Here is a 10720-nt window from a genome sequence, read left to right on the forward strand (position 1 = left end):
TGCATACCCTGGTGTATGTTTTTCGTTATTATTACAACTTTAAATAGAGAACTGTTACCAATCACTAAAACAATATATATATGAAGTTTTGTAAACTTCCTCTTTTGACAACTGCTGGATCTGCATCAGTATGTATGCATGTATTGTTGCGGCCGGTCTGCACACGCCTTACATGAGAGGGGGGGTGGGAGATGCAGCTCTGTTACACATGTTCAAACCGTGTTTAACGGGTCCTGGAGGGCAACTGATCCGTACAGCCAAGGAACACCACTTTCTGTTGCTGGAAAACTGCCCGCCCACACCCAATGCTTCACGCACGGATACAAGAGGAGAATGTGTTTGAATGATGAAGAGTAGTGGTAGTAGCAGCAGTATAAAGTATATTTGTACACACACTGACTATTGGGATTCCTTACTTGAACAATACCATGCGTCCAAACAAAGGACATATGGTTTTGTTTATCCTTGCTACTTCCAGACGAATTTATTCATCTTATTAAACAAAAACAAAAAAAACTGTGTTGTGAAGGGCTTAATGAAAGTTATATCAAACTTCCCCAGTTGAAAAAAGTCTCGTAAACTGAATATAACAGAGTGAGGGTAGTAAGAATAACTGAAAGACGTCCTCGTTGTGAACCAGTTAATTAATATTACTAACTCTCAGACTGCCATGAATTCTCTCATATGCAACAAGGAAAAAAATTCACGTTATGCTAATCAAAAGAGGTAAGCGGACCACAGCAACGACATGGCTAATTGACACTAGTATTTTATTCGCTGTTAATTATGGTAGCAACGTTTTCTTCCATCTGCCGGAAAACATAACACTTCAAAGCATATACAGCAGTGAAATGATTAACTAAGGTTGGTTTTAGCTCTCACAGTGCTAGGAGCTCTCTCGGCGGCACAAAATCGCTTGGTACTGGTCTCATTCCATTACCTAAGTGCGTCAGAAGTGTGAGGGCAAGTGTGACAGTAGCTATAAGGTACGTTTGATAGATACACCTACCCATAACCTACCTAACTTCTAATATCTATTACCCGACCAGGACCTTAGGGACCCGGGGATAGGCTACTTAGTCCTCATGTGTGAGAGGAGAATGACCAGAGGCTTGTGTCTGAGTTATAGAATGTGGTCAGTTATTACGAACCTACCTCCCCTTGGGTTTAAACCCTTATGGGTCTACAGCGCCTTAACGCATCATACCACACAACCTAGTTCAGAAATTGGTGTTCTGAGCTAAAAGAAACCACATACATTGTCACACACTGCAGAGTCCCCGGAAGGCAGCATTACATCATGTGAGTGGATGGCGAATGTGAATAAGCCGAAATCAGCAACAGATGTGGATTTCGTAGCTTTGAGTTGAGTGGATATATGGTATAAGTAATAAGCAGGTATTCTGAAGCCTGTATGAGGTATAAGTATCAGTATGAGACATGCGAGTATGATGGGATGCGGGGCAGTGTGAGGTGTGGTGGAACGTGGAGTGCAGCAGTGAGTGGAGGAGAGGTGGATGTAGTGGTGATAGAAAATTCCACATCCCTCTAACCATGACACAACACCGTCTGTCAGCATCCACCCAACCATCCACTCGCCCCACTAGCCACGCCACTCACAGTCACACCCCCCTGCATCCACTTTATTATCCATTCCATCCACTCGCCCCACTAGCCGTGCCACGCATAGTTACATTCTCCTGCATCCACTTTATCATCCTCTCCATCCACTCGACTATCTACTGAGCTATCCACCCTATTTACTTAACCCACCTAGTCTTATTAAGCCGACCATCCACTCTATCCACTAATATCCATTCCATCCACTTAACTACCCACTCCATTCAACAAGCCACCCAGTTTCAATCATCCACGCTACTGTATCCTCCAGGTCATCCACTCCATCTTACAAACTATATATATAATATCAGTCAACCATCCACTCAACCATCTACTCCATCCACTCAATCATCTTCTCCATCCACTCAGTCATTCACTCCATCCAGTCAACCATACACTATATCAACTCGATCATCCACCCAACCTTCCACCATCCACACCATTACCTCACTTTCCACTCCATTCACTCGACTATGCACTTCATCCAGTCGACAATCAGCTCAATCATCCACCCCATCCACTCAACCATCCACTCCATCCATATAACTATCTGCATCATCCGGTCAGCCATCCAGTCAACCATCCACTCCATCCAGTCGACACACCTCCTTTCCAATCACCAAGTCACTGAGTCCTTTGTACCTCCGTGCAAGACGGGGTCGAATGAATATCTGAGTTTACATTTATTTATATACCTATGAATGCTTTGTCAGTAATGGCTAAATCTGCAGGCATGTAAATCTAGGCCGATAGACTGTCGTTTTAAAAGTAAACATGGTGTGTATAATACCGTAATACAGTCTCATATAGCCTAAAGTTACCAGGGTGCGGATTTGACCTCGCTGATCAAGCCTAATGCGTCGTTAATAATTAACCTACAGTAAACACCTCCATACCATACACACTAAGATTAGAGGTAATTTTAACCAGGAATTTTCAAACTCTGGGAGAGAGTGGTAGATGGGTCACTATCAATTCTTCCATCTTGAGGAAAAACACAACCCTTGGATTTGTTAAAAATTTGATTAAATACAGCCTATCGGCAGGCAAAATTCCACTCATCTCAGTACACTTTTTAAATATACACTTTCAACTGATTTCAGTAATCGCCATCCTCAACCAATCTACCACGCCGGTATGATCCAGAAAGAGAATAGGAAAATAGCAGTATAACACTATAAGAGTGATCAGACAATAATATGATTAATTACCCTCCACCTGGTAAAGTCAGAGGAGGGTATTGTTATCACTGGGATCAATAGGTGTCCATCGGTAGAGCTGGGCGGCAGGGCGGCTGGCCGGGAGTACAGATTTCATTTCCGGGACAGAACTCAGAAAGTATTCACTATTGTCATGATATTTCACATAGTTATGTGTCACAGTGAACTGGTGCCTTTCGATTGGTAGAATGTTGTCTTAAGTAGTTTTTGAAAATTATGAAAAAGTTAAAAAAAAAAAAAAAATCAATGCGATCTGTGCAAGGAATCTGAAGGACCCATGTTATGTGTCCTAACGGCGTTCTCCTTAGGCCCACCTTTAATATAAAAGATGGGAGGGAGAGGGCCGTTATGCGCTTGGTTTGGTGTGTAGGGAGGTGTGGAATGTGCCTGGTCAGATGGAGTGTTGCAACGGCGCAGGTTGCTTATGTTTTTTTTTTTTTTTTTCCAAAAACCTGTCTTTCCTACAGGAATGTTTCGGTATACAAAAAAAAAAAAAAAAAAAAAAAAAATCGTCAGGAGAGACTGGCTCATATGGCAGTAAAAGCTGAAACTTGTTTGCACCACCACAAACCGATGACTTTCCATAAAGTACAATGTCTGAGCATGATTTAACTTTGTTCTATATATAAAAAGTTTCTTTAGTACATCTTAAAAAAAAAAAAAAAAAAAAAGCCAGTGTTGACACTGGCATTTCTTGCACACAATATCTCTTATTTTATTAAGGTTTGCAATACTGGGCCAGCGTGGTGTTGCGCCTTGTAGGACGACAATGGACCGTGTACCACTGATACGGTTGGTGATTTGTACTTCACCACACTACAAAAACTGGATTTATTCGATTGACTCCATTTTTTTTTTTTTTTTATAACCGACACCATCGTAACATTTTTGTTTTTCATTAGCTACAGGTACCACATGTTTTTCTTTACATATTCATCAAGTACTTTACCGCAGCTCCTGTTCCCTGTTAACCTTTGTCAGTAAAATGACGTGTTTTTATACTGAATTCACACAACCTAAAGATTATTTTATTCAGCTCTCGGTGATATTCTCTCTCTCTCTCTCTCTCTCTCTCTCTCTCTCTCTCTCTCTATTATCCACTCACCCGTTCACTGCGACGACATCTGTTTCTACATTTCTCTGATTACCTCATGTAATTTCAAGTTCTAGGAGGTATCTCGTGATTTTTTTTTTTTTTACTAGCCCGGCAAAGGACGATTCTGTTCAGCTTCGGGAGACTTCTTGTTTCTCGTTGGCTATAGTAACGGCAATTATACACAACCCCTTGCAAAGAAATGGTTGAGCAACATTATAGAAAACAGTATCAACTAATCTTCAGTTCTACAACGCTCTTCATAACTGAAACAGTCTTCATACACAGGAATATTTCAGTCTGTAACCTCTGCTCACTAGTCAGATCAATGTAACCACGACCTAAAATACAAACTCATGTGAGCATAATGGTTGTAATGTACTGTACTTCCCCTATCAGCATCAGTAATCATCATTACCACCATCTGTAACCTATATCCCACATCGATGGCCTTGCCTCATTAAATGCTGTCTTATTTATCCAAACAAAATACGCATTTTTGTTATCTCCATCCCCATAACACACACACACACATTAACTAAGCCTCAGTCTTATTTCAGTCCACCATATTCGTTCCGCCAGCAAATGCCAACTCTAAACAGCCTCCCTCCCGTCTCATCCCGCCTCCCTCGCCTCACCCTGACACACCAGCCAGCTATCACTGACCTCCTTCCCACACCCTCCTTGCAACGCGCCCTCCCATTGGTCCAGCCCTCGCCCACCCACCAATCACACGCCTCGACACGTACCGCTCACAGGTCCTCCCGCCCAATCATCTCAGAGGCGGTACATTAACGCACGTGTTTGAAATATTGATTGAAAACAAAAGATTTGAAAGGACCGTTATAACTTACGTGATTTGATGGGTAATTTATATTTTCATCAATTCCCTACTCCATTTCTCACTTTTTCACCCTTCTTCAAATGCACAATTCATTTTCTCTTCCGTTTCTCTCATTTCACCTTTCTCCCTTCACAATCTACCTCACCGTATTTTTTGTGTTCAACCTTTTTTTTTTAACATTTTTATTTTCTAGTTCAGAATCATTTCTCTCTCTCTCTCTCTCTCTCTCTCTCTCTCTCTCTCTCTCTCTCTCTCTCTCTCACGAGTCTATTGTGACTGGCGTAACCTGCTCGTGTCTTCTTTCACTCTCACTCTGCGGGGTCTTCTTCGCTTAGCACAATCGTCTGGCGCGGGTAAGAATATAACAGTAAGAGCGTCATTGAGTTGAAGGGGTTGAAGAAGATAGCTTTGTAGTGGAGACATACTTATCCAGTCAACTCTGTGGGAGTCTCTCTTATACTGAATATATATATATATATATATATATATATATATATATATATATATATATATATATATATATATATATATATATATATATATATATATATATATATATATATATATATATATATATATATATATATATATATATATATATATATATATCGTCTGCACAGCAATGGAAAGTGCTGTCGTCCTGGATGGGTGGGGGTGTTAACCATGATGAAGCCTCCAGACTCCAACACAAACTACAGTACCGGGTATTCGTATAGCCAGTCTTTATAGGCCAGGGAGGTAGTTCTTTCGTGGAGTGCAGTTCATGTCGAAAACCTTTATAAGAGGGCCACAGGCCAGACAGTTTGTCTTAATGGCATGAAGCTTGGTAGGCAGATGGTGATCAATATACTCCAGGCATCCTCGGAGTGTGGGGCGACATTTCAATGCTTTCGGATTTAAATGGCCTCGCTTGTACCTCGCCGACAAAGGTGTTTTACTGGTTATATGTCATTTTTCGTACACCTGATAACGTTAAATGTGGAAAACTGACCAATCAGCTATACAGATAGCAATAAAAGTTTAATAATCCATGTTTCTGCAATTTACTGTGGACATGGTAATAAAAAAACGGATCAAGAGGCCACTTATGAAGACCATTGTACAGTCGGGAGGAAACGTTCTTAAAATAATTAACCTCGTCTACTTTTCATTTTCCTGTGCTGGCTGATATTCCTATTGAAAAAGGTTTGGTATGTTTCTCTTCCTGGTGATGATGCACTTTGATATGATGCGTCAGTGTGGAAAGTGACGGACATGCCCTACTTGTGAAGAAGCAGATTAATTGTTGTCCTTGGCTGTGCAAGAGTTAGTAGCGCCTGGGATGTGCGATGATACGGCGCCACACAAGCCAAGCTAAATCTCAGGCCGGGACAAACTCTAGCGTAGAAAATCCCTGTTCAGTTTCTGCAACATCACTCTTACCTCTGATCGATGGGGAGAAAGTTGCAGCCTGGTACACACATACCATACTATTCACTCACATATACCCATATTTTCCCATAATCACAGTCCATATTTCATACACCCACTACTTCATTTGATTACTCGCATTCCATTACATACATTTTTTTTTTCCAGCACCAGTATCGAAGTCTATTCACACAGCTATACCCACTAACTGATTCGAATAATCAATATTTTTAGCATCCCCTCTTATAATTTAGTATGATCCAAGATTATTAAAATGTACTCAGGCGTGCATTCACTATGCTTGACCCCTTCAATGTGATGACGTTTTCAACGTATTTTTCTGAAGCCAGACGATTAAAATGTTAGCCTTTGTTGAGACCTCTCGTAGTAAAGGGATTACGTGAAACTACAAGTACCCCTTCGCTATGATGTCTTTTTTTATACATCATTCTTCCTGACACCAGCTGTATTCAGAACAGGTATGACTTCTCGCAGTAAAAGTCAGTAAAAATCTTAATTTACCACTTCACTATTGCATACATTGTTTTCCTGCTAACGTCACACGTTAATATTCAGCTTAAAGGCAGATCTCCGGTAGTGAAGGGCTTAAATGCAACTAAACTTCACCTCTGCCAACTCCCACCAAGAAAGAAATTATGGTAAGGTTAACTTTTTCCCCAGCCAGTGTACGAGAGTTCAAGGTAAGCCGTTGCATAACCTCACGACTTCAACCTTCTTCACTTCTCTTGTTACTTCTTTTATTCCCTATTGTGGCGTGACGTAACCATAATTAAGGTGTGTTTTTTACAATGGTGCTGTTGCAGGGTACATCACGACAGCACATCCCTCACAGGAACTTCATTTATGGTGGAACTTTATGCTTGTATTTTCTCTCTCAGAAGTTATTTTCCCTTAGGGCAACGCACGCTCAACCGCCGGCCTTGTGGGGGGAAAACTCTCATAAAAACTTGAGAATACCAACAAACGGAGATCAGTACTGGTTGAAATAATGGTTAATACTCATGATAAGATAACATACAATCACACAGGGTTATAAAACAGCTTCTAAATAGAGAAACTGTGCAATAAGGCAGAAAAAAATCCTACGCCTGGCAGGGAATGAGTGGGCGAGAATCCGCGTCGGCACGGTTGACCATTGAACACGTTAAAGGAACAACTTTTTTTTTTTTCCCCCTTGGCAAGCAACATTATCAACCGTCGCCCACTCTGCAATCCGAGACGAGGAAGCGCCCAATTTCTTGCCTGCAGTGATGGCTATTAAGGGTCAGAATTAGTTTTAAAAAGAGCGAACAAAAAAAGTAGGGTAAATACAATGGGTTCTATTGGCTGTGCATCTCAGGTTACCTTGGCTATTGTTGATTCGGTACCCAGGCTGTTCGGCTCCTCAACCCAATCCTATCAGGGTCTTTTGTGCCTCTTCCAAGTTACCTCCTAATATTCAGTCCTGGAACTCCACCTCCTAGCCTAATTACTCTACCTTTGTGCACCTGGACAATACCTGCATCCTTTTCCTGTATAACTTCCTGCTTATTTTTATGTACTTGCTTCTATATGTACGGTACTTTATTATATTACCGGGGCTTATTTGTTTTTGTATCTATACTCCTAGATCTCAACCCTACCCACCTTACGTAGACTACTGCTAGGAAATATGATAATGATGATGATGGTGATGATGATGGTGATGATGATCATGATTCTCCTTATGCTGTATAGATACGTTCGGAACATGGTGATGATGATGATGATGATCATGATCATGATCATGATCATCATCATCATCATCATCATCACCATGTTCCGAACGTATCTATACAGCATAAGGAGAATCTAATAAAAGAAAAAAAAATATGATGATGATGGGGAAAATACTAGTGTTCTGAAGGCTGAACAGAAGGGAGACCACTACAAAATAAAGTATGATGGCTATTAGATGGCCTACTGTAACGTGCCGTATACTGTATGATATACCGGTACGAATGACTGAAAGTGTACTAGAAAGTTGGAGATGTGGAAGGAAAAATCACAAAGCATCAGAAATTAGAAGTATTTGGTAAGTGTATGACTGAGTCTAACTTTTACTTTATCCATCTACCTTCTCTACCGTACCTCTATCTAACTACCTCTATCCACTGAAACACCTATATACTTGTATTACTCTACGTATCTGTCTACCAGTAACTACGTCCATCTATCCATTAAGCCTACCTATCAATCTATCTATCTATCTATACAAGTCCAGAGACTTACCGACAAACAGCCAAATAGTTAAGTAAGTAGAAAGAGAAACCAAGATAGCTAGGTAAATACGAAAAGGTACAAGGACGGGACAACCGGTAAATTGACAAATATAGATATAATATAGACAGAACACAAATATCGTAGAGTGAAGATTCATAAAGACATAGATAGATAAAATAGCTACTAACAAACGGACAAATATTGATAAACTGACAGACACGCAATGATACACAGACTAGATGGAAAGACAGACAGATAGATATCGTACACAGATTGATAGACAGACAGACAGACACAGACAGATAGACAGACACAGAGATAAATGACTACCAACACATACAGTTAGAAATCCATCAGTGACGTGTAACAATCAACCTACTGTATACTTAGCTGTCCCACGTGACTGACTATTTCACGCACACACACACACACACACACACACACACACACACACGAGCATTGCTCAATTCCTGTATACTACAAATAGGTAAATACACAAGGCCCATCTGCATCCTACTCTGCTGGTGTCATAGCATCATAAAGTGTGTGGAGAAGAGTAGCGGAGAAAACACTCCTGGGAATGTATACTTTACGCACGCTTCCTGTAAACCCTATTGTTGCGTCATGAATGATAAAAGAATCTGTTATCAACCATCTACGTCATTTGTATCGCAACTCTCAACATATTTACGGTGATTAACAAAGAACAGGCAGGAGAAGCCAACCACTCTAGGGAACGTCTCACACCGGGAATTCAATTGAGCAGAGGACAATTTTCCGCCGGTGTCAAAAAGCGTGACGTACTGAACATTTCCACATCTTGGATCACTACTGGCAGTATTCTCAGGGGATTATGAGGTTCCCTGACACATCTTCCTTGGACATTTATTTTATGTAATCATCCTACCGTATCATATATCATCATCATGATCGTCGTCATTATATTAATCATCATCATCATCATCCTTTCCAATGAAGGCTGAAAGAGGTACAGTCCAGGAGGAAGGGAATAAGGGGAAAAAGCGAAAGAACTATCAACAGTATGTCCAGAGATACGGGCCACACAATCATCCACACATCAACCATACTCCTGGAATCCTCGGTCCATCTTACAGGCCTACCCATCTGCACACAGCCTATTACTTTTTTGTGTATTGCATCTGAATATTATCTAGTGAGTTACATAGTTTCCTCGCTTTAGTACCGGCACAGCTACAAATGAACAGGTCAAATAACGTGTCAGAAGCAGAAATGGCTTGATAAGGAAAAGGTGGCAGTGAGACCCCTTGGCCTACGAGAATATGCCTGCAAAAGCCGACCATTATAAAATCTGCCAAAGTACGGGGAGATAAAACACAGCCTCCAGACTAACTCCAAGGTGCAGTACAGTTGTCAGGGTCAGTAATCCCTTCACACGTTTGGGGTTCTCACATGAAGCCATTTCCAACTGAACTGATTATTAAGGATTAGTTTAGCAAGAATTCTGTAAATATTAAGATGCGAAGGCGTGTAATGGTAGTACTGACCCCAACTCTACATCCACGATAAGTAGTGTATGCCTGATTACCTACACTTAGAGTACACTTAAACTTTCCGTCACTCACACTTACACAACAGCCATTTCTCAGCAGCCTTTACGGAATCATCACTCCCAACAGCCTAGAGGCAAAGCACGTCATTTTTAGTTTATATTTGTTACCTACAGATAATTTTTTCAGTTCAGGAGAATAGTGAAGCGGTCAATGAAGGCTGCATCTCACCCATTCACCAAAAAATAAATGAATAAATAAATAAAAGTCTCTTCTAAGCCGAACAAAAACCAAGTGGCAGTATCAGGAATAAATTACAAAACACCACTGCAGTGAAGGAGTTAGGAAAATCATCGCTGGCTTTGAAACTTCCGAAGCATCATTTATCACAGGTGCAGTTGCAGACATAAATACTGACTCACCCCATAACGATACATAATAAGACCCAAGGCATTGAGGAAACAGTGGAGCGATAATAATGTCCGCTATTATACGCATTGGGTTACGCCTCATATGTACGCCACCACCTACGCTCATCACAGGTGACTACAGTACATCAGCCTCTTACCTTGGTTTTGTACATCTTCATCACAGTACACAAGTTACAGTACATGCAATTTTAAGTAATACATAGTGTCTCACCACAAAACCACTCCATCGAAGCGAGTCAGACAGTGTAAGGGTGTGAGTGGCAGTGTGAGAGAAAGTGTACGGGTGAGTGAGTGAGTTAGTGAGTGACAGT

This window comes from Coenobita brevimanus, chromosome 97 (assembly GCF_032717465.1).
Source record: "Coenobita brevimanus isolate Jiangsu-jjx chromosome 97, ASM3271746v2, whole genome shotgun sequence".
NCBI classification, from domain to species: Eukaryota; Metazoa; Arthropoda; class Malacostraca; order Decapoda; family Coenobitidae; genus Coenobita; species Coenobita brevimanus.